This window comes from Miniopterus schreibersii (genome assembly GCF_964146895.1).
Source record: "Miniopterus schreibersii genome assembly, chromosome: 22".
In the NCBI taxonomy this organism is placed as follows: Eukaryota; Metazoa; Chordata; class Mammalia; order Chiroptera; family Miniopteridae; genus Miniopterus; species Miniopterus schreibersii.
The window spans coordinates 2163576-2190108 of record NC_138124.1 but is presented as its reverse complement, the minus strand read 5'-3'; the positions used below and the strand labels follow the sequence as shown (position 1 = coordinate 2190108).

The following is a 26533-nucleotide window of genomic DNA, read 5'->3' as shown; positions in this document are numbered from 1 at the left end:
GGGCCGGGCCTGGGGCCGGGGCCTGGGCCTGGGCCTGGGGCTTGAACCTGCAACCCAGGCACATGCCCTTGACTGGGAGTCAAACCCATGACCCTGCGGTGTGCAGGTCGACGCTCTAACCAGTGAGCCACACCGGCCAGGGCGAGCTCAGTAAATGTTTGTTAAGTGAACGGATCCGTGGTTGGTGCAGGGATGTCCGGTGGGCTGAGCAGCCTCAGTTGAATACACACTGTCATTCTCAGTGGACTTGGTTTGTTTTCATCTTAGCAGTGACCCCGGGAAGCTGGAGAGCTCGGACGCCCCTGTGAGTCAAGGGGAGCCTTGAAGAATCCACAGGACAGGGGGCCTCGCGTCCATGGGCCTGGGAATGAACTTGAGAGGGTGGGCCCTTAAAATGCTGCGGAGGGGCCTGTGCGTCTGGGCTGCGAGACTAGCGGGTGCGCAGGCCCCTTCTTTAGGTGCTTCTCTCCGCCTGCACCTCGGTGAGGAAACAGGGCAGGGGGTCTGGGGACCAACCCGGGAGGAAAGGAGTCGTTTCACCGTTTCGTTTGACACCGGGCTGAATTTCAGTATCGGACGCGGAGAGGGAGGCGGTCACAGGTCCTGCCGAGTGAGCGGAGCGAGGACCGGAAAGCGAACCAGTTGATGGGGATGGGCCTGGTGTGTTTTCCTAAGAATGTTTTAGAAATAGTTGCTTTTCTACGCCTGCGTTGAGGGAGGTCATGTGAAGCAGTGTTTCTCAAGCTGGTTTCCTCCCAGAACCCTCTCTTTTTGTTTTAAGATTTTAAAAAAATTGCTTTTTAGAGAGAAAGGGAGAGGGCGAGTGAGAGAAACATCAATGTGAGAGCGAAACACTGATGGGCTGCCTCCCGCACGCCCCCTCCTGGGGACCGAGCCCGCATCCTGGGCATGGGCGCGGATGGGATCGAACCCCTGCGCAGGACGACGCCCGACCAACTGGGCCGCACCGGCCAGGGTGGGACCCTCTTTTTCATGCAGCATTTACTCGGGTCTCACAGACCAACCAGAAATGTTCTGAAAGCCAGAGAAAGTCGAAACGGTGGAACCAAGTGAGCAGATCCACATGGAAGCAGGAGCAGAAATGGGCGGCGAAGCGGAGAGAGCAATGAAGCCTTTTGCCCGGACCCCAAGGAATTCTAATATTTAGAAGCCCAAAGAGCAGGCCGTGGGCCCGGCTGGTGTGGTTCAGTGGTTGAGCATTGACCTAGGTACCAAGCGGTCATGGCTCTGTTCCCCGTGGGGAGCGTGCGGGAGGCAGCCGATCGATGATGTTTCTGTCTCATCGATGTTTCTCTCTCTCCATCTCCCTTCCTCTCTCTCTCTCAAAATCAAAAGCTATTTTTAAAAAATACCATTTAAAAAAAATAAAGAATAGCAATGCCTCTTTGGGATTTCCCAGCACAGAGGTTGTTGGTGGCCATTGGCGAAGGGAGGTGACGCGGGGATGGGAGGGACTGAAGAGAGAGCAGGCGGCTGGAGCAGGCGTGGCTCCCTGGAGGTGTTAGGTTGGCTGGGAGAGAGATTGGGGTGGGACTGGAACAGTGTGGGGCCCACGAGCTGGAACAGCCAATTCAGAGGGGGCGGCCTGTGGGCCGGGGCTCTGTTGCCGCCGGGAGTTTGTCAGTGCGGGTTGGAGGGAATGTGTGGGACAGACGGGGGTGCCTAAGAGAAACACCATCTTCTAGATGGTGACCCTACTTTTTCTTTGGCTTTTCTTTCATCGGGTGATTGCAATGTTTGCAAGGGTCTTTCGACTTAATCTGTAAGAATGCCCCCCCCACCCCAAGTTGAGCGTTGTATCCTAGGCATGGAATTTTAATTCCGCCTCTCGCGTCCAAGCTGGAACAGTTAATCCTCACATTTCAGCGCACAGAAGGCCCCTTTGCCCTGCTTTAGCTATTAAATCTGCCCCTCGGGAACATTTGGAGTCAATAAGTACAGAGGGGAGGGTGGATGAGCTCATTTCTGAATCGGTCTCAGCTCGACGTGTCCTTTTTGGAGATGCAAAAATGCCTTCCCGTGAATCCCCAAAGCATGTGCACGTTAGGAGAGGAGGGACTTATTCCTGTCTTTACGTTTGTATTTGTGGTTAGGTGTTTGCTTTGGTTTCCTAGGTGCACAATTCTATGAAGTTGAATATAACACTAGACGCTATTTTATTTTTTTAAATTTTCACCCGAGGATATATATATATATATTTTTTTTTTTTTATTTTTTAAATATATCTTTATTGATTCAGAGAGAGGAAAGGAGAGGGAGAGAGAGAGAAACATCAATGATGACAGAGTCATTGATCGGCTGCACCCCGCAACCCGGGCATGTGCCCTGACCGGGAATCGAACCCCGATCGCCTGGATCCTAGGTCGGCGCTCAACCACTGAGCCAGGCCCGGCCGGGCCCGAGGATATATTTTTATTGATTTGAGACAGAGAGAGGAAGAACGAGAGAGAGAGAGAAATATTGATGAGAAACATCAATCGGCGGCCTCCCGCTTGCTCCCTGACTGGGGATTGAACCCATAACCTAGATATGTGCCCCGATCAGGTGTCAAACCCGCACATTTTTTGGGTGTACTGGACAACACTCCAACCAACTGAGCCGGCCGGCCAGCGCGACCCTAGACACTCTTTTAGGCATTCATTGTTAAAATTCGCTATAAATGTGGCCCACAGCGAACCTTCCTGTTGATATTCGGCTCTCTGACCTACAGCCGGAAGGTGTGTCCGCCGGTCAGGACTCACCTGTGGCCCATCCAGCCCTCCCTGCCCTGTTCCTCTCCCTTTTCCTCCCTCCCTCTCTCCAAAACCAATCAGTCAATAAAAATCTTTAGAAAGGAAGGAAAATTCTGACACATGCTCCAACGTGGACGAACCTTGGCAATGCCACGCCGACTGAAATCAGCCAGCTGTGAGAGGATGCACAGTGTGATGTACGATTCCCCGAATCCGAGGTGCCTGGTGCCGCCAGGCTCATAGAGTCGGGAAGCAGGATGTGGATTCCGGGGGCCGCAGGGGTGGGCAGCGGGCCAGGGGCTGTCCAGGGGGCCCAGAGGTTCAGTCTTGCAACCTGAGGAAGCTCTAGAGATCTGTTCTACAACACCGCAGAGTTAACACTGCTGAACTGTGCACTTAAAAATGGTTGGGATGGTAAATCTTTTTATTTTTTAATTTTTTTTATTATTGTTTAAAATATTACAGATGTCCCTTTTTCTCCCCAAGGACCCGTTGCACCCCGTTTCTTCCCCCTCCCCAGTCCCTCTCCCCACCATTGTCCATGTCCTTGGGTTGTGCATATCTGCATATAAATTCCTTGGTTACTCTCTCCCCCTCCACCCGCCCGCCCTCCTCCCTCCCTCTGACATTCGTCAGTCTCATCTATGCTTCCATGTCACTGAATCTATTCTGCTCGTCAGTTTATTAAGTTCTTTAGGTTCCACGTATAAGCGAGATCATGTGATGTTTGTCTTTCGCTGCCTGGCTTATTTCACGTAGCGTAATATTCTCCAGGTCTGGGATGGTAAATCTTGTGTGTTCTTCACCACTATTAAAAACACAAAAAACCCCCACCCGGCTGGTGTGGCTCAGTGGGTTGGGTGTCATCCCAGGCACCGAGAGGCCACCGGTTCGATTCCCGGTCAGGGCACATGTCCAGGTTTCAGGATCGATCCCCAGTAGGGGGCAGCCGATCGATCGGTGTTTCTCTCTCATGGGATGTTTCTCTCTTTCTCCCTCCCCAAAATCAATAAAAAAGTTTTCTTTAAAAACAACAACAAAAAAACCAAACCTAGGCTCTCCCCATCACCCCGTGTCCCCCCCCCCCTTTGGTCTCTGTTTTTCCTTTCCCCTGGAGCACCCGTCACTCTCTATGTGCTTCACTTACCTTTTAGGAGGCCTCCCCTCCCCCCCCAGGACGTGAACCCCAGAAGCGCAAGATCGTTTAGTTCGCCATCGGTCTAGACCAGTGCGCGCTCAATAAATGTGCCGATCGCCTGAATGTGCCCCAGATCTCGGACACTAGCACGTGGACTGGGAGGTGCTCCTGGTGATGGCGGCTGTGTGTCTGTTAGGTCAAGGATCTGGGCTCGGGAAGGAATGCTGCTTGTGGGCTAGGGACAGACAAGCAGGATCCGGAAGGACTGCTGTTGGTTTATAAACTGTACCTAAAAGTCGCCGTTGATGCATGACTATTGTAAACGTTTTGCTAAAATGCCGGGCGGGGCTCAGCGGTTGAGCGTCAACCTAGGATCCAGGCGATCAGGGTTCGATTCCCGGTCAGGGCACAGGCCCGGGTTGCGGGCTCGATCAATGACTCTCTCATCATTGACGTTTCTATCTCTCTCTCTCCCTCTCCTTTCCTCTCTCTGAAATCAATAAAGATATATTTTAAAAAAATAAAAAATAAAAATGAGAATTGCCTGTTCCTCCTGCATCCCCGAGCGGTGTCACTCAGTTATCCGGTAGTGTCCCAGGGTGTGCATGCCATACCTGGTGTGCCCCGTCTCCCCCAGGGACAAGGTAAGGGAGGCCTGGCTTTTGCAGAGGGGAGATCCTGCATTCTGGGTGCTTCTTGCTGGATGCGGATGGAGATCCATGGCTTCAAAGGAGCTTGTGTGGATCCTTAGGGCTTTCTGTCCCTTTTCAAGCCGAGCCCTTCAGTGCTAGTGGCTGGATGTTTTGATGTGCAGCCTCAGTGTTCGCTTGGCAGAGAGAGTTCAGTTGCGTGTGGCTTCAGGGTCCTGGGGACCGGGTGTTCTACCCGGGCTTGTCAGCGGGCCCCTTTACTGCTGGGTAGTTCAAAGCGGGTGGCCCCGAGACTGTTTCTTCTGCCCTTTTCAAAGGTCAGGGAGAGCAGATCTAAAACCAGGCAGTGAATGAAAACAGCTTTTCTTTAAGGTTTGGTACTTAAGGCGAAGACATCCCCCAGAAGGAAATGTTTAACGAGGGATTTGAAATGAAAATCTCAGTGCAGATGAGAAGAGGCTGGCTTCGTAAAGAACCTGACTTCAGATTTTGGAGAAAAGAGAATCCTTGAGGGATGATTTCCTGTCGCTTTTATAAAACACCGGGGCTCACTATGTATGAAATTTTAGCAGTGCAGAGATCGGCAGTGGCTTAAAGAGCCGAGGGTTGACCCGCGGATGGTGCTTGACCAGGTAGAGTCATTGCAGAGGGCGGGCGGGTGGGTATACTAGCTCAGGCAGCCATTCAAAATACCACAGACCGAGGGGCTTACACAACACTTTTCTCTCCCACTGTTCTGGGAGCTGGGAGTCCAAGATCGGGGTGTCAGCAGTCAATTCCTGGTGAGGGCTCTCTTCCTAGCTTGCAGATGGCCACAGTCTTGCTTTGTGCTCACAGGGCAGAGAAAGAGAGCTCTGGTCTTTCCCCTCTTCTGATAAGGGCACTAATCCCATCATGGGGCCCCACCCTAATGGCCTCATCTAACCCCAACCACCCTCCGACACCATCACATTGGGGGTTTGGGGCCTCCACATATGAATTTTGTTTGGGGGGACACAATTCAGCCCAGAGCAGCAGGGGTGGTAATTGTGAAAGGCAGAGGGGAGGAGATCGGTGTTATTGCCTGGATGTGATTACCTAGACTTGCTTTTGTTTTCACCTAAGTTGAAAATATTTCCATTTTTCTCTTTTAAGGCAGTAAGCGCAGACTTGTTAGATGCTCCGTAGTTGTGGGTTCCAAGACGGATCATAGTTTTACGGGGCCTGAAGCATGTGCAGTGTGGAAGACCAGGATCAGCGGAGCTCATACCTAATTCCTGGGTCATGGGGAAGTGGGAACCTTAATGGCATTAAAATGGCCAAGTTGTTTGTCTGGTTGGTTAGGTCCATTCATACTCTGCTTCTTCTCTAGCTTCCGTGGGACCCAACCCTTATAGTTCTTTTAACAGAAAGAATACGACGTTGTAACTACAACTTCAGCTATGAAAGTGGGTATTTGTTCAGAATGAGAAAATACGTCACAAGTTATAAATTTAAAAATGCTTAAAATCTACCAAAGATGTCATGCAATCTAGAAAAATAACATTTGAGAAAAATTAAAGAATTGCATGACACCGCTGTAATACTTTTTTTCTACATTTTGTTTCCATATACTCTTTGATTGCCTATTTATATGACAGTGACTCTGTAATTTTATTTTATTTTATTTTATAATTATTATTTTTTAAATATATCTTTATTGATTTCAGAGAGAGGAAAGGAGGGGAGAGAGAGAGATAGAAACATCAATGATGAATCATTGATCAAGCCCACAACTGGGCATGTGCCCTGACCGGGAATCGAACCCCAATCGCCTGGATCCTACATCGATGCTCAACCCCTGAGCCACGCCCGGCCAGGCTGTAATTTTATTTTTTTTCAATTCTGAAAGATATTTAATTTTTTCCCACTAGTATGGCTGATTAAAATGATTTTATTTTATTTTTTATTGAGCTACTGTTCACATAATATAACATACATTTTAAAGTGAACAACTCAGTGGTTTTTAATATGTTCCAGTTCTAATTCCAGAACATTTCCATAACTCCAGAAAGAAATCCCATACCTATTAGCAGTCACCTTTAATTTTCCCTCATTCCAGCCTCTGGCAACCAGTAATCTACTTCCTATTCCTATGGTTTTCCCTGTTCTGAACATTTCATATAAACGTGTGCCTTCTGTGTCTGGCTTGTTTCTTAGCGCAATGTTTTCATGGTTCATCCGTGTTACCGCATGAAATAATACTTCCTTTTGGCTACAAATGATATCCCGTTATCATTTGTTTAACCATGTATGAGTTGATGGACTTTTGGGTTGTCTCCACATTTTGGCTGTTACGAATAATGCTGCTGTGAACCGTAGTGTACTTTTCAGTTCCATAATTTCTGTTAATTTCTTTTTATATTTTCTCTACCTTCATCATATTGTCTGTGTGGTGAGACGTTGTTCTACTACTTCCTTTTAGTTCTTTAGTCATTTAGTTCTTTGATGTTTAAATCGCTTATTTAAAGTCTTTGTCTAGTAAGTCCAGTGTCTGTGCTTCCTCACAGACCGTTTTTTTGTTTTTTGTCTTTTGTTTTTTGATTGCCTTTTTTTGTGTGTTGGACAATACTTTCTTGTTTCTTTCCATGCCTCATGTATTGTCATTGAAGAGTGGACACTTTTCATATTGTCATAACTCTGCAAGTCATACTCTCCCCTCCCATTGATTTTGTAGTTTTTCTGAATGAATTTTGTGAAGTCTGTGTTTCTTATTGTGCGTGGCTACCAAAATATCTGTTTCATTAGCTTATGGTTTGCTAACGATTAGATAGAAGTTTCCTTAAATACCAAAAAAAGTCTCCCGGTCTTTGCCACCGGGCTCGCCTTTAATAACCAGCCAGATGACAGATGACAACTCTGACTTAACCTTCATTCCTTGCTTGCCTAGAGCTCAAGGTTAGCCAGAAATGAGAGCTGAGTCCTCCTTAGGTCTCCCCTGAGCATGGGTGTGGACTTGTAGATTCCCAGGAACACTTTAGAACCTCTCGAAGCTCCTGTGCCGTCTCATTCCCCAGCCTTTCATTCTGAGCTTTCTGGTTGGTGTATTGTTTGCCCAAACTGTTATACATCACCCCAGGACGTAGAGAATAAAGTGTCACCTGGAAATGTTTTGACAAACATCCCTGGGTAGTAGCTTTAGCCCTGGGAGAGTTCCCAGTCAGAGGAACTAAAAATAGGCCTTTTGATCTGCTCTTGCGGGGAGCCACCAGACATGTGGAAAGAAACAATGACATTTCCTGGTGCAAGTGCTCCTTTCTGCCTCCTCTGATATTTATATGATTGTGGGCTGTCCCCTACAAGGCCACCACTGGGGAGTGAAGGATGGACTGGAGTAAAAGAACCACAAAGCCCCGTGTTCTTACTGGGAATCAGTCGTTTTTCTTGAACAAACACTCCCTATGTTGCTGTGCGCCTTTGATAATTTTTAGAGTTCCTAAAAAGTTGATTCTGACAGTTTTTGCAGTTTTCCCATTGCTTTTATTGAGGGGTAGAATTTTGCAGCTCTTTGGTTTCGTATTTTTGTTGACATCCCCCAATGATCTAGAAAAGTTTATTTCAGCATATTTAAGATTATAAAGTTTCCAAAAAAAAAAAACCTTCCACTAATTATCCCTGACTGCTCTTAGCTCCATGAAGCGTAATTTATATTGTGTTGCTTTTTGGTGTTTCTAAAAACACCCGGTTAGCATATTTTCTTAAAACCAGGGCCCCCCTCTCATAGATGCCTGTGGAGCCAGGCAGGTAACTCAGGCAGATGCTGTCTCTGCTGCTACTGGTCCATTTATCAGAAGCCAGAATCTTTTTTATTTTCAGTTCTTGGGGTTGTTTTTGAGGTGAAATTCCCATAACCCAAAATTCACCATTTTTAAAGTGAACAGTTCATATTCAGTATGTTCCTATTGTTGTGCAACTATCACTTCTACTTAGTCCCAAAACATTGTCATGACCCTAAAAGGAAACTCCGTACCTATTAAGCACTTTCTCCCCATTTCCTTACCAACCAGCCCATGGAAACCACCTGTCTGCTTTCTGTCTCTCTGCACCTCCTCTGGATATTTCAAATGATGGGAATCGTACACGATGTGGCTCTTAATTTCGCCTTTGTTTTTCGAAGGGTAGTTTTATAGGATATATAGTTTTTAGTTGACACTTTTTTTTCTTTCAGCACTTTAAAAATATCCCACTGCTTTCTGGCCTTCGTATTTATTTATTTTTAATCTTCACCCAAGGATATGTTTTATAGATTTGAGAGAGAGAGAGAGAGAAACATCAATGATGAGAGAGGGTCATTGATCAGCTGACTCGCGCTCGCCCCCTGCTGGTGATCAAGAAGCCCGCAACCCGGGCCTGTGCCCTGACCGGGAATCGAACCGAGATCTCCTGGATCCTAGGTCGATGCTCAACCTCTGAGCCACGCCGGCTGGGCGTGGTCTTGCTTTTTAACCGAACCCTTAGGGCTGGACACCCGGCTCTCTCTCACCATGTGTTTATGTTTCCACGTTTTGTTTGTTTGTCTATTATTGTAGTGAACATTCTTGCGCTTACCTTTGGATGCTTGTTTGGTTATTTCCCTGGATGAACCTGAAAAGTGAAATTTTCCCCGGTGCAGATTGAGCTGTACCATGTGTGCAAAACACCCGCCTGAGCTCAAAGACTTGGTGTGCGTAGAAAAGTGTGTAATCCTCATTAATAATTTTTTATATCATTTACACATTGAAATAATATTTTTGATGTATTGTGTTGGGGAAAATATACGACAATTTCCTTTTGTTTTTTTCTAACGTGGCGACTATGAAATTTTAAATGACACCCAGGGCTTGGATTATGCTTCGATAGGACGGTGCTGCCCAGAGGTAGCAGGGCAGGTTCAGAGGAGGACAGTAAGTGGCCAGGGCAGTAGGACATCCGGACCTGCGTGAAGCGCACCCAGCCTGTCCCCAAGAGGGGGCAGCCTTGGGTGTCCCTAGCTCTGGGTGTGGGCGCGATTCTCGGGAGCCTCCGTCCCGTCTGCATGGGGCTCCCTCTGGACCACTGTGCTGCCAGGTCTGAGGTGGGCAGGTGTCCCTCCCAGGTGTCTTTCACAGCCACAGCCTGTGGCCGTCAGGTTGGCGATTGGCCGCTGTCTGGTCATCAGAGGTCATTATTGGCTGGACTTGGTGTTTTCCGGGTATAACAAATCCCCGAGACGTTTCCCAGACTCCGGGGTGCGTCGCTTCTCTGAGCTCCAAGGGCTAATAACTGCAGCCAGCAGCCTGGCTTCTTGGTCTCCTAGCAACCGATCCTCTCCTGGCCCTTATTTAAATATTTTGAACTTTTTGTCGAAGTCTAACACACATGCCGAGAACTGCACAAATTGTTGGGTGCTCGGCTCAGTGCATTTTTTCCAGAACGGACATTTGTGCAGAAGCAGCACCCAGATCAGGAAGCAATTTTTTATATTGTTTACGCATGGAAGCAATATTTTTGATGTAGTGTGTTGGGGAAAATATATGACAATTTCCTTTTGTTTGTTTTTTCTAATGTGGCAACTGTGAAATTTTAAATGCCACCCAAGGCTTGGATTATGTTTCCATGGGACCTCACCTGCACCCCTTCCTGAGCCCCTCCTGCCCCCCTTCCTGTTGCAGCCACCCTGAGGGTACCCCCATCCTCGCCTTAGCATCCTGTATTAATGTGGCTTGTTTTAAAAATGTTCATCAGTGGAAACATAGCGTCCGTATTGTTTAGCATCTGATGTCTTCCGCAGAGCAGTGTTTATGAAATGCCACCCGTAGCGTGGAGTGTAATTCGTGCCCGGGGCTGTTGCACAAAGACGCCGTGTTTATCTGTCAGTCTGCCCTTGATGGGCGGCTGGGTGGGTTCCAGTTGGGGCTGGTGTCCCTCGTGTGGTCATTTTGATGGTCCTCAGGTGGCATTTCTGCCTTCTTCCATTTTATTTTATTTTATTTTATTATTTTATTTTATTATTTTATTTTATTATTTTATTTTATTTATTTTAATTTAATTTTATTATTTTATTTATTTATTTATTTTATTTATTTTACTAATTTAATTTAATTTAATTTAATTTTTTAATGTTTTTATTGATTTCAGAGAGAGGAAGGGAGAGAGAGAGAGAAATATCGATGAAATGATGAGAGACAGTCATTGATCAAGCCCCCAGCCCAGGTATGAGCCCCCATCGGGAACCACACCGTGACCTCTTGGTTCATAGGTTGATGCTCAACCACTGAGCCACACCGGCCGGGCTCCATCGCTTTCTTGCTGTGAGCATCAGAAACTTGGGCAGACACTGACCAGCAGGCTTGGCTCGGGAGGGGCTTCGGGCCTCCTGTTGCTTCTTGTGGCCCAAACCCCGGTTCCATTCACTGCCTCTGTTTGTGCTAATTTTAGGTCAGGGTGAGGCGGGCGGGTGTCCAGTCCCAGCATGTAAGATCGCTGGATCCTGAAACCGCTGGGCTTCAGAAGAAAGACGAATGTGTTAACGTGTAGTCGATGCGCCTACACTTAACGGCCTCAACTCCCTAATAGGTTTAGTAAGACACTCAGGTTTAGCCGTAAGCTTCTGACAGCGACGTGGGTACAGCAGAGGGACTGAGACGGGTTAAAAACAACGGGCAAAGGTTCACAAGACAGGTACTCGGCGGGCAGACCAACATTCCCTCCAGGCGGGAGGCGTCAGAAAGAACGAGTGAGGTTATTTCATAACAGCAAACGGTAAATTCTGCAGCGGAGATAAAATTGTCCAGATCCTTTGCCCAAAACACAACCTCAAAGTCCATGAAGGAAAACCAATGAAAAATATAGTGAGAAATTGACAAAAGCATAGTTGGAGTCTGAAAGGTGCTCGCGTCTGTCTTTGACAGATAAGATAGGATGAATAAAGATAAGAAACGATTTATAATGTATCAAAGGACAGTTGAACAGCTATATACCAGTGTTCTGTTCTGCCAGCAGACAAATACCCGTTTATCTCGAATACTGATGAAGCATTTAAAAAATTGATTATATCTAGGTCTCGAGAAAAGCATCAGCTGATTCCAAAATACTATAGAAACTGTGTATCTATGACAGCCATGTGATAAAGCTAGAATTTAAGAAAGGGACAGATAAACAACCAATTGTCTTTTTCAAAAGGCAAACACATAACGAACAAATGAAAGCAGCCATTAGGCCAGATAACTCTTGGATCAAAGGGGAAATCAAAAGGGAAATTTCAGGCTCTTAGAAAAAATAATATGATATATGCACAACCCAAGGACACGGACAATGATGGGGAGAGGGACTGGGGAGGGGGAGGGGACCAGGTGGAATGGGTCATTGGGGAGAAAAAGGGACATCTGTAATATTTTAAACAAACAAACAAAAAAATAGTATGGTACCAATTATATAAAGTACACAGAACAATATTATTTTAGGTAGCCTTCCTTTGCAGTGCAAGCATAAAACTACATGGAAATAATAAACACCAAATATTGAATGAAAATTTTTTTATGAATATATTTTTATTGCTTTTAGAGAGAGGAAGGGAGAGGGAGAGAGAGAGAAAGATCAATGATGAAAGTCATTGATCAGCTGCCTCCTGCTCGCCCTCTGCTGGGGATCGAGCCCGCAACCTGGGCCTGTGCCCTGACCGGGAATCGAACCGCGATCTCCTGGATCCTAGGTCGATGCTCAACCATTGAGCCACACCAGCTGGGCAGAAGGAAATTTGAAAAAAAAATAATAATAGTAATAATAAACTCTCTACCAAACTTATATACAGGGATGGGTAAAACTAGGTTTGCAGTTGGGAGTACACAAAACACCAAGTTTATTCTTATATTATTATTTATTAATTGTATTATGCATACGAACAACTGTAAACCTGCTTTTGCCCACACCGTATATGTGTCCTCAGAGGAGAGTTTATGGATTCAGTGTTGTTACTATTAAACATAAGAAAAATTACAAAAAATGAACTGAATCCCCCATTTGAAGAAGCTAGAAGCAAAGAGCAAGGATCCACATCCAAGTAGAAATAAAATTGGAGATGAAAAATTAGGAAGTGGAAAAAAATAATTCAATCGATGAATAAACCTAACAGCTTTGTTCTTAGCAAAGACCAGTCAAATAAAGAATTGTGATAAGAATAATCTTATCAAACACAGGAAAAAGAGCCCGGCCGGGCCTAGCTCAGCGGCTGAGCGCTGACCTAGGATCCAGGCGATCGGGGTTTGATTCCTGGTCAGGGCACAGGCCCGGGGTGCAGGCTCCTCGGTCCCCAGCAGGGGGCGTGCGGGAGGCAGCCGATCACTGACTCTCATCATTGATGTTTCTCTCTCTCCCTCTCCCTTCCTCTTTCTGAAATCCATAAAGACATATTTTTTAAAAAACACAGATAAAAGAAGAGCTATGTAATTCAGAGATAAGCATTGATACATAGAAGTGTTTGTGCAGCTCTAATATCTTTGAAATCCTATGAAGCTGATGTTTTTTACGAAGAGATGCCATCTCACTCTCTCAGGATAAGCAAAACATGAAATGGTCTACATCCAAGAAGAAATAGAAAAACAGCCTGAAATTTTCATACAGGAAATTTTAAAAGAAAGTGAGGGGAGAGGGTTCCAGCTGGCTATTAAATTGTATTCTTGGTACTTCAGTACTATTCAGTGCAAACAGCTTAAGCAATTTTTGCCTATGATAGGAAATGTGTTCAAGTCTTTAATACATGTTGAATTTCACAAATCAATAAGAAAAAACAAATATTTTAGCAGAAAATCAGTAAATAGGTAATGAGCAGTAAAAAAGCACATGAATAGAAACAGCTAATAAACAGATTTAAAAAAAAATTTTTTTTTAAAGAATTATTTTATTTTTTTAAATATATCTTTATTGATTTCAGAGAGAGGAAAGGAGAGGGAGAGAGAGAGAAACATCAATGATGAGAGAGTCATTGATCGGCTGCAGCCCGCAACCTGGGCATGTGGCCTGACCGGGAATCGAACCCTGATCGCCTGGATCCTAGGTCGACGCTCAACCGCTGAGCCACGCCCAGCTGGGCAACATAGATGTTTTTTTAAAAATATTTTTATTGGTTTATTTATTTTTTTTAGAGAGAGGGGTAGAGGCAGGGAGAGAAAGAGGGAAACATCAATCAGCTGCCTCCTGTTGGGGGTCAAGCCTGCAACCTGGGCTTGCGCCCTGACCGGGGACAGGACCAGGAATAGGACCTATTGGTGCCCAGGACGAAACTCAACCAACTGAGCCACACCGGCCCGGGCATAAGACGCGGTTTGAGTCCAGATCAAACCTCCCTGGTGATCGAATCAGCAAAGTTGATGACAAGAGGACTCTTCTTTTCCAGACAGCCTGCCCTTTGCATGCTCCAGCGCCTGTCATCCATGCGATCGGGGCCTGTTGCTTTCATTTTCCCAGCCTCAGCTTTCTCCCCTGTAAAATAGGCCCGATAAGTGCCGATTCTTTGGATCGTTATGAGGTCTCAGAGATGATTTATGCAAAACTCTAATACAGTGCTTGCGCCAGGGTGAGGGGCTGCTAATGTTATTGTTATGATTGATGTGTTTTCTCTGTCAGATCGAAAAGATTTTTTTAAAAACAGGTAAAACCGCCCGGCCGGGCGGGGCTCAGCGGTTGAGCGTCGACCTAGGATCCAGGCGATCGGGGTTCGATTTCCGGTCAGGGAACATGCCCAGGTTGCGGGCTTGATCAATGACTCTCTCATCATTGATGTTTCTCTCTCTCTCTCCCTCTCCTTTCCTCTCTCTCAAATCAATAAAGATATATTAAAAAAAAAAAAAAGATAAAAAAAGGTAAAACCCATTGCTGGTAAAGATACGGAGAAACAGGAGCTCAGAATACCTTCCAAAAATAAGAAAGGGCCAGCTGTGAGTCCTAGCAAATGTGAACACAGAATTTTTTTATTTTTATTTTTGGAGGGGATGGAGTGATGGGAGGCCACCTTTCCTGTGGTTCCTGGAACCGTAAGCATGTAATAAAATACCCAGAATGCTTTATCAGAATATTATACCCCTGCCAGAAATAACCGGTTTCATGTTAAAACATCATTATTTTTAGGATAAAAAGAATTGCAGATTTTAGTTAGAAGAAGTGTAGACCCAGAGTTTTACCTTGAACAGTAGAATTTGATGTGTGAAATCTCTAGATTCCAGACCACGGCCTCTTGCCGTTTCTGTCGGTTTCATTTGTTGGCCCTCGCGGGCCTGTCCCATTCCCCCAGATGCGATGATCTTGTCCGGGAGCGTCTCTTAATAGGCCGTTACGTCGTGATCGATGTTGGCGTGAACAGGAAGCATGCCCGCGACCTGGGCGGGAGCGTCGCCGCGAAGGGAAAGGGCAGACCCAGCGCCACGGGCCAGCCCGTCTTCCCTGAGGCCCAGGTTCCTGCGGACGACGCCCGGAGAGGAGGCGCCGTGGCCTAGGGTGCGCAGACGCGAGGACCAGCACCCACAGCTACGCCCGGCCTCTCGGGGCTCCTGTTCCCGTCGGCGACGGCCTCCTGTCCCCTCTGGTGCACCGTGTGGGCCCTCCCTTCACGGATGCTCCTCTCCACTCTCTGTTGGGACGTCGAAGGCTTGGACGTGCCCTTGGGTCAGTCCCCTGCCCGCGGCCCGGGCTGTGCGCCTCGCCTCCCGCGTGTCCTCTCCCAGCCCCTTTGGTCTTTCCGGCCGCCTTAGCACGTCATCATAAACTCTCCGCAGAGCTAGGGCTGGGCTGTCCCCCAGTGGCTGGTGTCGGGTCCCGCAGGAGGCCGAGGACCGCTGGGCGGACCCAGCGCCTTTCCCCTGCCCGTCGCAGCGCCCAGCCCCGTGGGCGCCCTGCTCAGCTCAGGGCTGATACCAGTCGTGGGGGAGCTCACGGGGCTCGGGCGCCTCCTGGAGGCCTGGCGCCGCCCCAGAGCCTGTCGGTGCCCAGCACGGTTCTTGGACGCGGCAGCTGGCGCCGGCATCCCGCAGACAGGGCCTTAGCCAGTGTCTTTGGTGGTTCTTACTGCTGCTGTTATTTTTGTGGTGTAGGATATTAGAAGGTGTTTATAGTTCATGTACGTCGCCCCTCCGCGGGATGCAGGGTCCCTTCAGGGGTGTTTCTGATGTGGGGGGAGCCCCGTCTCCCGGGACCAGCGATGGGGCGCTTGTGGCATCACGGGCTCCACCGTTAGACAGAACTAACCACCCATATCGAGTGTTGCAGGATGATCCCACGTCCCTAGTCCTTCCCGCAGAACCGGGCGTCCTAACTCCCCACCGTGAAGCCCTTCAGGGGAGAGACCACATCTGTACCCCATTCCCCGCACAGCTCTTGGTCCAACGCGCACATCCAAGGGCTTGTCGCCAGTTTTCATCTGGTGGTTTCTGGGCGCCTTGGCCTTCCGGCCGTGGCACCAGCGTTTGAACGGGGCAGGGACATCGGGTGGGCCGTCTCCATCGCGACCCGGACAGCTCCCAACCGCAGAGGGGGCGGCCCCCCTCGAGCCCCCTGCGCCCCTCCTTTCCCCGTGGTCTGCTGTTGGTGGCATTGGATGAGTTTCGGCGCCCGGTGCGGGACATTGGCAACCCCGATGAGGTCAGCGGCTCGCGTTTAAGTGAGCGGCCTGGCCTGTCGCGATGGTCTCATCCGGATTTGGTGTCTGGCTTTGGAGGGCTCGGCCCCTGGTTCTCTGCCCCCTGGTCTTGAGCAAGTCCCTGTCCTTTACCTAGGCCAGGCCTCGGTGCCGGGGACCCCCGCGCGACTCTCCAAGGCCACGCAGTGGGTGGCTGCGCCCGCCCGCTGTGCCGACGTCTCGCTGAGATAAAGGCGCTCATCTGCTTAGCGTTCCTCTAACAGGCCGACGTCGCAACCTTATTAAAAGAGAGGGGGGACGAGTGGGCCCCGCTCTTCCTTCCTGCGCCCCGAGCCTCCTGCCCAGACAATCCCCTCTCCATCCCGGGTGATTGACACCGGGCTTATTGATGTGCGGCTTCTCCGCCGGCTTTCCGTTTCATCTCCTCGCTCCCCATTATGTTTTAAAATGAATATTAAAAAAAAAAACACCATCGCGTGCGCAGCGACGTTAAAGTCAGAGGCTGGGAGGGAAACGGCTGTCCCTGCGCCCGCCCCAGCCCCAGGGACACCCGCCGCCCGTCAGCCAGCCTCCTTTGCGTTTAGTGCTTTCTTTGTGGAAAAAAAAATAAAATAAAAAATAGTCCATGTTATTTTTTTATTGTGGGAAAATATCCATAACAGAATTTACCATCTTAACTCTTATTGATTGATCGATGGATTGTGTGCTCTTTTAAATGTATTTCAAGTTCTTTCCAAAACGAGGCCTTGTGAGCCCCCAGGTTCAGGTGCGCGGCCCGGCTTGGCCCACGGCCGCCTTGTAGCCGTGCCGGGCGCCCGGTCATCAGTACTGAACCCCAGGAACCCCAGGATAGGGGGCGTGAGGAAGCGGGGCCCCTCCTCCGTAGCGGGAGTCCTTTGCTGATTTCGGAGGGGGCCGCGGTTCCAACGTGGAAAACACGCTGGGCTGTGATGAGAACATGACCCGCCGGGAACGTGACCATCTTTTCCCTGACCCTTCCCCCCCCCAGCCTCCCAAGATACAGCAGGAAAATATATCAGTCGATTCTTTGAAGATACCGGGTAATTCCCAAAACCAAAACCACATGCCTCCAGGGCATTGTGCTTTCAGATATTCTGGGTTTGGTTCAGCTGCCGGGCGAGCGGCTCAGTGCGGTCACCTCGATGGCCAGGTGACCTCGAGGAACCCTGCTCTGTTCCTGGTGGGGGGCGGGCCACTAGGAGGTGGGCACAAGAACCCCGAGATCACCTGGAAACTCTCCCCCGGGGGAGGCCCCTTCGTGAAGGAGATGACACCAAACTTCCCCAGGTGCTCCTCGGTCACTGTGTGGTCTGTCCAAGGCCTGATTTTATTCGTGACCTTGGCTTGTCCCCGTTTCCAGAGGAGGTCCCGGACGGACTTCAGGTTTGGTCATCCCCAGGTCGCGTAAGGTTCCACCATACACAGTGTTTTTATGGTTTGGGGGGGGGCGGTGTCACTTTGACAAAGACACCGCTGAAAACCTTCTTCAGGGGAGGCCTGGCCGTGGTCCTGTGTACCACCTAACTTGCCTGCGCACAGCAAAGGCCAAGGGACCTGTATCAGTGCGTCCAAACCGTGAGGTTCCACCTCGAGTCATGGGAGGCCGGTCCTGTCACGTGGCCGCTGGGCCAGGCGTCGCGTCGGAACCGTTCCAGTCGCTCAAACCTGAGATCTTTTCCTTCCCTCTGCTCCCCCTGTTCCAAAAGTTCTCGCTTTGCCTGGGTGGCTTTGAGGGCCTCATAAGCCTCTCTCTCTTTCAGGAGATTTTCTGGAACCAAAGGGATCTTTTTTTTTTTTTTTTAATATATTTTTATTGATTTCAGAGAGAGGAAGGGAGAGGGAGAGAGAGAGAAACATCAATGATGAGAGTCACTGATCGGCTGCCTCCTGCTCGCCCCCTGCTGGGGACCGAGGAGCCTGCACCCCGGGCCTGTGCCCTGACCGAGAATCGAACCCTAACCTCCTGGATCCTAGGCTGATGCTCAACCGCTGAGCCACACCGGCCGGGCCAAAGAGATCTTTTTTCTTAGCTCTTCTTCCGCCATCTTTCCAATGCTGCCCCATCTCTTAAAATTAATTTTATGTTAAATATATATATATATTTTTAATTTTTATTTTTTAAAAAATATATCTTTATTGATTTCAGAGAGAGGAAAGGAGAGGAGGAGAGAGAGATAGAAACATCAATGATGAGAGAGTCATTGATCGAGCCCGCAACCCGGGCCTGTGCCCTGACCGGGAATCGAACCCCGATCGCCTGGATCCTAGGTCGACGCTCAACCGCTGAGCCACGCCCGGCCGGGCTAAATACATATATTTTTAGTTGACAGTATTACAGATGTCCCCACTTCCCGCCCCCCTTGGCCTACCCCCTCGGGCCTCCCCCACACTATTGTCTGTGTCCACGGACCGTGCCTATAACCATATAAGCTCTTCGGTTTATCTCCTCTCAGCCGCCCTCACCGCCACCTCTAGAACTTTCTCACCTTGCAGAACTGAAACTCTGTCCCCGTGAAACACTAACTCCCGTCCCCTCCTCCCCCAGCCCCCGACCGCCGCCGTTTAACGTCTAGTCTCTGTAAATTTCGCAGCCCTAGGAACCCCGTGTAATATTTGCCCTTTTGTGACGGACTCAGATCACTGAGCGTAACGTCCTCGGGGCTCACGCATGTTCTGGCAGGTGTCAGAGTTTCCCTGCTTATAAGGCTGAGTCGTATTCCACTGGGTTCGCAGATCACATTGTGCTTATTTATTTGTCCGTCGGTGGACGCTTGGGTTGTTTCTGCCTTTCCAGTGTTGTGGCTGATGCTGCTAACACGGGTGTCCAAATACCTATGGGATTCCTGCCTTCGGGCCTTTGGGGGGTGTACCCAGAAGTGGGCCTGCTGGACCACGTATGGTGATCATTTGTGTGTTTTTTTTTGTTAATTGGCACCTGTGGATATTTTTCCCATTGAGAGAGTGGCAAGGAGGGGGAGAGAGACAGAGAGAGAAACATCGATGTGAGAGAGACGCCTCGATTGGTTGTCTACTGCACGCACCCCGATTGGGACCGAAGATCCAGCCGGCAACCGAGGTATGTGCCCTTGACCGGGAATCGAACCCAGGACCCTTTGGTGGTGGGCGGGCTGATGCTCTTACCACTTAACCACACCGGCCGGGGCCTGATTGGTTATTGATATCAGCCTGGGTTTAGTACACAGCCTCAACTATTCTATTTGGTTGACAAATGTAAGCGACAGCAGGTTAAATAAGCTCAGCATCTGTAAAATGAAGAGAAGGGCTAGTCCGTCAGGTTCCCTGCGACAACACATTTATCACCACGATCGCAGCGAGCAAGGCAATACATTTACAAAACGGGACGGCGTCAGGCATGTCCGACATCCAGGAAAACAGGTAAAAATAGATTTCTTATCACCTCCCCTTTTTTTTTATCACTGACCCCATCTCGTTCTCAGATGCCCGTTGTCGGGATCGTTACTGTCGTGGGAAAATCTCATTGGGAATGTGCTCTCCGGCGGGGCTCCTAAAAGCGTCGTCGCTGCACAGGTTTCCCATTAAATGAAAACTAGAAAGCGACCGGAAAAGAGCTGAAAGGCTGCCAAGCTTTTTTTTGGTTGTCAATTTAGAAGTTACAGGAGACTCACTTCTAGGTTTATTTACTTTGCTTGGAAAACGGGGGGACGCTGACTTGGGCATTGTTTTCTTTGCTGGTGGTCAGCCCCTGACTTTTGCGTCTCCCAGTCACCAATTAGAGTCGTCAGCTTAGAAGATTCCTAATAATCTGTTTGTAAGTGCTCAATTTCTCAAACCATCTTAGACTTGACCCTAGTTGGTCATGGTTATTGAAGACCTGGAACCAGCCCGGCGGGCGTGGCTCAGCGGTTGAGTGTCGACCTAGGATCCAGGAGGTCGGGGTTCGATTCCCGGTCAGGGCACATGCCCGAGTTGTGGGCTCAATCAATGACTCTCTCATCATTGATATTTCTCTCTCTCTCTCTCCTTTCCTCTCTCTGAAATCAATAAAGATATATTTTTTTTAAAAAAAGACCTGGAACCAGCCCTGGCCACTGGCTCAGTTGGTTGGGCGGCCTCCTGGGCACCCGAAGTTCGCTGGTTCAATTCCTGTTCCGGGCCCATGCCCGGGGTGCAGGCTCGATTCCCGGTGGGGGGCGTGCAGGAGGCAGATGATCGATGTTTTGTGCTCTCACATCGATGTTTCTCTCTCTCCCTCTCCCTTCCTCTCTCTCCAAATCAATAAACAATCTTAAAAAATAAAAATTTTTTTTTTAAAAGAAGAACTGGAATGGACGCATGGATTGTCTCCTATTTTTGGAATTAAACATGAAGGGTGAGAGAGTTGTCTTTAGATGTTTATACTCGAAATTAGAAAGCAGATCACTTTACGCTCAGCCGGCGTGGCTCAGCAGATGACCATCGACCTAGGATCTAGGCGATCGCGGTTCGGTTCCGGGTCAGGGCTCGTGCCCGGGTTGTGGGTTCGATCCCCAGTAGGGGGCGTGCAGGAGGCAGCCGGGTCCCCCGGTCAGGGTCTCGCAGGGCACCTTAGGGTGCCACGGGGAGGGTTGGATCCAAGCTCGCCCCCTGGCTGCGGGCAGGGCCCTGGTTCCTCAGGCTGGACCTGAGGGGTTTACGTGTCAACCCCAGGAGGCGGGGTCCTCGGGGGTCCGTTCCAAAGCTGCCCGCCGCGTACGAGCCTTAGGTGGGCCGCGGTCTCTCTCCACCCGCGGTTTCCGTTATCCACTGTCAGCTGCGGCCCGGGAATACTAAATGGAAAATCCCAGAAATAAGCAGTTCTTCGTAAGCTCTGCATCGTGTGCCACTCTGGGTGGTGTGATGACATCTCTCGATATTCCACTCCGTCCTGCTCGGGGAGGGAATGACCCCTTCGGGCAGTGTCCCTGTGCTGTCTGCAAGCCCGCCTGTCGGTCACGTAGGCGGCTAGGTTATCAGATCAGTTATCAGACAGAGGGAGAGGGAGGGAGCCTGGGAGAGGGCCCATTCATACGGCTTTTATAACGATATATTGCTATCATTATACATTATTAGTTATTTTTAGTTATTGTTAATCTGTTAGTATTGCTAATTTATAAATTAAACTTAATCCTAGGTGTGTATGTATAGGAGAAAAATGCAATCTATATGGAGTTGGTGCTCTCTGAGGTTTCAGGCATCCATGGGGGTCTTGGAACATCTAAGGGGGGCCGGCAGGAAACGGACTCTCACTATCTTTGCTTTTCAATCAAGAAAATGTGGCCCAGAGGGGGTCACCCAGATAGCAAGTGGGGGCGCCGGGGTCGGATCCCCGGCTGGAGGCCCCGAGGCGCCCTGCTCGCGCTGGGGAGAGACTGATAAAATTGACCACAGATCCATTAGCATCCCGTGTGTGTGTCAGACCCCGTCCCCGGAACTGGCGTCTCCCTGCCCATCCGTCCCTATTACACTAAAAGCAGCCGTAAATCAATAGGAAACATTAGCAGCCCGGGGAAACGGCTGCAGCAGACTCTGGCCCAGTCACCGGGCGAGTCGCCGAAGACGGACACACGGAAGGCAAGGGGCCGGAAATGTGTCAGACCTCACGCGGAACCGGAGGGACGCAAAAGGAAACAGTTCTTTTCCTATGGGCGTGGGCGCCAAGCCGATCGATATCTTTGAAATATCTATTCTCAGCATAGAGGGGGGGGAAAGGCTCTCCGACCCACTGGAGGGAATGATGACAGTGTCACCTTCATACCTGGTGACTCACTCGTCCGTTTTCAAAGGGTTGACGCTAAAATCGGAGGCCTCAGTGAAACCCTCGAGTGGAGCTACTCACTGCGGCTTCACTGTAGTCGGAAGCTTCCCGCGTCTCTAGCACTAGCAGGACGTTTGCACTATTCCGTTCTTAGATCATATGTGACCCTTAAAACCATGTTTTCAAAGAATATTATGTGGCCTGGGGCATGTTAAAGGAACATACAGCGAGATCCCTGTTAGGCGGTGGAATTCCAGTTTTGTGCGGTGTGGCCGTGCGGGCGCGAGAAAGCCCGAAGGGAAATGGGTCCCAGTGGGAACAGTGGGCGTCTCCAGGGGCTCGTCCGTATCGGTATTTCCTTTATTCTTCGTTGCGCTTTCTCCGCTTCCTTCCTTCATCATGTGTTACCGTCATAACTGGACACGAAGGCGGCTTGAGGCGTCCAGCCGAGGCCCCCGGGGCCGTGGCCAGCAGGCGGGTCCCCTTCTGTATTGCCTGGGGACAGAGCTGGGCTTTGGCAGGTGGCGTCCACAGACCCCTGTGGAGATTCCAGTCATCACTAAGTACTTCCTGTATTTTATTTTATTTTTGTTAATACTCACCTGAGGATATATATATTTTTGTTCACAATATTACAGATGTCTCCTTTTTTCCCCAATGACCCTCTCCACCCTGCGCCCACTCCCCGCCCCAGGCCTTCCCCACACTTTTGTCTGTGTCCATTGGTTAAGCAAATATGAATATAAATTCTTTGGTTAACCTCTCCCCACCCACCCACTCCCACCTTCCCTCTGAGATTCGTCAGTCTGTTCCTTGCCACCGCATCTGTTTTGTTCATCAGATTTTTGTGTTTCGATTCCACATATGAGTGAGATCATGTGATATTTGTCTTTCTCTGCCTGGCTTATTTCACTTAGCATAATACTCTCCAGGTCCCTCGGTGCTGTCCCAAAAGGAAAGAGATCCTTTTTCACAGCTGCGTAGTATTCCATGGTGTGAATGTGCCACAGCTTTTCTATCCACTCATCTACTGATGGGCACTTGGGCTGTTTCCAGATCTTAGCTACTGTAAATTGTGCTGCTATGAACATAGAGGAGCTTATATTCTTTCTTTAGTGTTTCAGGATCCTTAGGATATATTCCTAGAAGTGGGATCACTGGGTCAAACGGCAGCTCCATTTTTAACGTTTTGAGGAAACTCCACGCTGTTTTCCACAGTGGCTGCACCCGTCGGCATTCCCACCAGCAGGGCACCAGGGTCCCCTTTCTCCACACCCTCCCCAGCACGTGCCGTTTATTGATTTGTTGATGGAGCCACTCTGGCAGGTGTGAGGTGATACCTCAGTGTGGTTTTAATTTGCATCTCTGACGATTAGCGACGTTGAGCATTTTGTATTTTGAGGCTGATTTCCTTTGCGGGGCAGAAGCCTTTTAGTTTGATGTAGTCCCGTATGTTTATTCTCGTGGGTTTGTTTCCCCCGCCATCTCTCTCCTAAGGTTTCTTTTCTTTGGCTGGGGCTACAAGCCTTTGGTCTTGGGTCAGAGGGTCCTGCCTCCTCCAACCCTACTGGGGGGGTTTCCAGAGAAACCCGCCGCTGACCTCGGCGTCCACCGCCTCTGCCACAGCAGGTCCTCGACCTGAGTCCCGGCCTTGCCGCCGCCAGCAGCCCTGAGGATATATTTTTTAATTGATTGCTTTTTAGAGAGACTAGGAGGGAGGGGGAGAGAGAGAGAGAGAGAAACATTGATCTGAGAGAGATACATGGATTCGTTGCCTCCTGCACATGCCCTGACCAGGGCTGGGGACCGAACCTGCAACCCAGGTATAGGCCCTTGACCGGGAATCGAACCCACAGCCGTTCCGTGCTTCGGCTGATGCTCTAACCACTGAGCCATGCCGGCCAGGGAAATATTTCCTGTATTTTAAAATCAGGGCCGAAAGCCCACGGTTAATATTTCAGTGGGTCCGTGTGTGTTTGTAATCGATCTGTCCAACCAGAGCCCCCCCACGCCCATGAGGACAGGGTTATAAAAGTGTCCAGCCCGTTTTTGGGGATGCTGGCCTGTGTGTGATGCCCACAGCCTCAGTCACCCGCTGTCCCTGGAGGCCTGCTGTGCGTGCTGGGGACTCAGAGTCCTGACCTCAGTGCAGCTGACGGCTGTGGGGGACAAGGTCAGACCAGACACCACACAGGCATGAGGCAGGTCAGCGAACAGAGTGCAGACGCCAGGACAATGACACTAGAGCAGCTCATCAGGGCCACCTGCCTGGAGGAGGTGAGGTTGAAGCGGTGACCTGGAGACTTGGTGAACCAAAATACAAAGCAGCCCTGGCTGGCGTGGCTCAGTGGTTAGAGCACCAGCCCTCACACTAAAGGGTTGCGGGTTTGATTCCTGGTCAAGGGCATGTACCTGGGTTGCAGGTTCGATCCCCGGCCCTGGTCCGGGCGCGTGCGGGAGGCAACCAATCGATGTCTCTCTCTCTCCAACCCCCTTCCACTCTCTCTAAAAAAAAAAAAAAAAATCAATGAAAAAAAGATCCTTGGGTGATGATTAACCCCTCCCCCCAAAAAAAACAAGCAAACAGCAAAAACTAAAGCACATGCTAGGTTTCCAGCATGGCTGGTGTGCTCACAGGACAGACAGACGGGACGGGCGTGCCTGGACCAGGCGCACTGGGGACAGCCAAGCCCCAGGGCTGCAGGTGCATTGCATCCGAATTGCAGAAAGTTCCCCCTGAGGTTGTGAGCGGGCCTGTGCAGGAGTTGCCTCCAGCTGACCCAAGACTTTTAACTTAGAATTGGGGTCGAGGCATTGAGGAAACATGTCACCAGCGCGTGTTTGACCCCGTCCACTCGACCCGCTCTTCGGGAGGTGAGCGCGTCCTGCAATCAGGGGGCCCCTTAGAGCCGAGAGCCACTTCAGAGCCACAGAGGATGTGCTCCTCTGCAATTTGTCGTGATTCCGCTAACCAGCGAAATCGCCGGCTCCCGGGGAAAGGAAATGCAAATGCCTCGTCGCTGCCAGCCTTGGAGAACTTCCCAATCAGAATGGTTTTGTGTTCATTTCATTAGTCTGCAGAGTGGAAATGGAGGATTCTCAGACCTGGGTGAAAGGAAATGGGTTGATCTCTGCTCCCACCTCCCACTCCTTGCCCTTATAAAAAATTGTAATTAAATAGGGTTCCCCCCCCCACATGGAAATAGGTCCGTAAGATTTATTTTCCTTTTAAATTCATGTTCTGATTTTTCTCAAGCTGTGCTCTCTGTGCCCTGCGCCTGATGCTAAGGGGTTGTAAAATTTATAATCAAGCAAACGAGGTTATCATTGCTTCAGTCTGAAATAATTTGAACAAAAATGGTTATTTATATGGTATAGATTTTGGGAGAGATTGCCACAAAATATTTATTTTGTGGGTTATATTTCTGTTAAATACGCACCTGAAAAATCTTTCTGGGGCAAGCTGTCGGGTTATATTGTTAAGGGGATACTTCCAAGCGTAGGCGGCAGTTGTAGACCATTTGGAATGACACGTAGGTGGGTCCCTCCTTCCCCAGCAGACAGGTTTCATGAAAATTTAGGTTCGTAAAAAAGGTATGTGGAATGCTTTCTTTATGGAGCCCTGCGTCATCGCAGTGAAGCCGTAGGGGCCAGAGTGGCGCAGCAGGAAGGAGGGCGCAGATGCTCGAGCCAGACGGCCTGGCTCGGCGCTTACCACCAACGCGGCCGGATCGCCGTTTCCTGGCCACTTGGACCGGATCATAACAGTCCCTCCCTCTTCAGATCCTCGTGGTAGCTAAGCATGGACCTTGTACGCATCAGTGACCCTTAGTATTTACACCTCTGGAATGGGCCTATTCAGGGGCAAGCGGCGGAAGCCAGCTGTGGCGAACTTAAGCAAAAGGGGGGTTATTGGAAGGAAGTTGGGGAGGTGGGAGCTCGTAAGAGTAGGGCCAGTAAAACTAGAAATAGGGGCAGCCCCAGTGACCTCCAACGCAGTTCCATTTTGTTTTCCCTTCTGTCCTTTTGTCAGTCCGCCCAAGACTCAGAGTGGGTCTTTGGCTATGTGGGGGGAGGCGGTGGTCTCCAGGAACAGGAAAGGTAGGTCAGATCAGAGTTGGTAGCGCAGGGTTATTCTTCCCAACCTCCCTCCCTCTGTCGCTCTCTCTTTCTGCCATTCATCTTCCCATCTATCTATCCATCCACCCACCCATCCACCCCACCCACTCACCCATCCATCTATCTACTATCCATCCATCCACCCACTATCCATCCATCCACCTACTATCCATCCACCCAACCATCCACCCACTCTCCATCCATCTACCCACCCACCCACCCACCCACCCACCTACCCACCCAGCCATCCATCCACCCATCCATCCATCCATTCACCCACCCACCCATCCATCCACCCACCCATCCATTCATACACCCATCCATCCACTCACCCATCCATCCATCCATCCATCCATCCATGCATCCATCCATCCACGCATCCATCCATCTACCTACTGTCCATCCACCCACCCATCCATCCACCCACCCACCCATCCGTCCACCCATCCATCCACCCACCCACCCATCCATCCACCCACCCACCCACCCATCCAC

General features: G+C 49.7%; 1 pseudogene across 1 annotated transcript; it reads right to left on the bottom strand.

Annotated features, from left to right (window-relative positions):
- Nucleotides 1-17298: 17298 nt before the first annotated feature.
- Nucleotides 17299-18209, bottom strand: LOC308550586 (large ribosomal subunit protein uL30 pseudogene; annotated as a pseudogene). Its single transcript has 2 exons — nucleotides 18165-18209; nucleotides 17299-17948 (listed from the first exon to the last, which is right to left on the bottom strand). The product of its transcript is annotated as a large ribosomal subunit protein uL30 pseudogene (transcript).
- Nucleotides 18210-26533: the final 8324 nt, after the last annotated feature.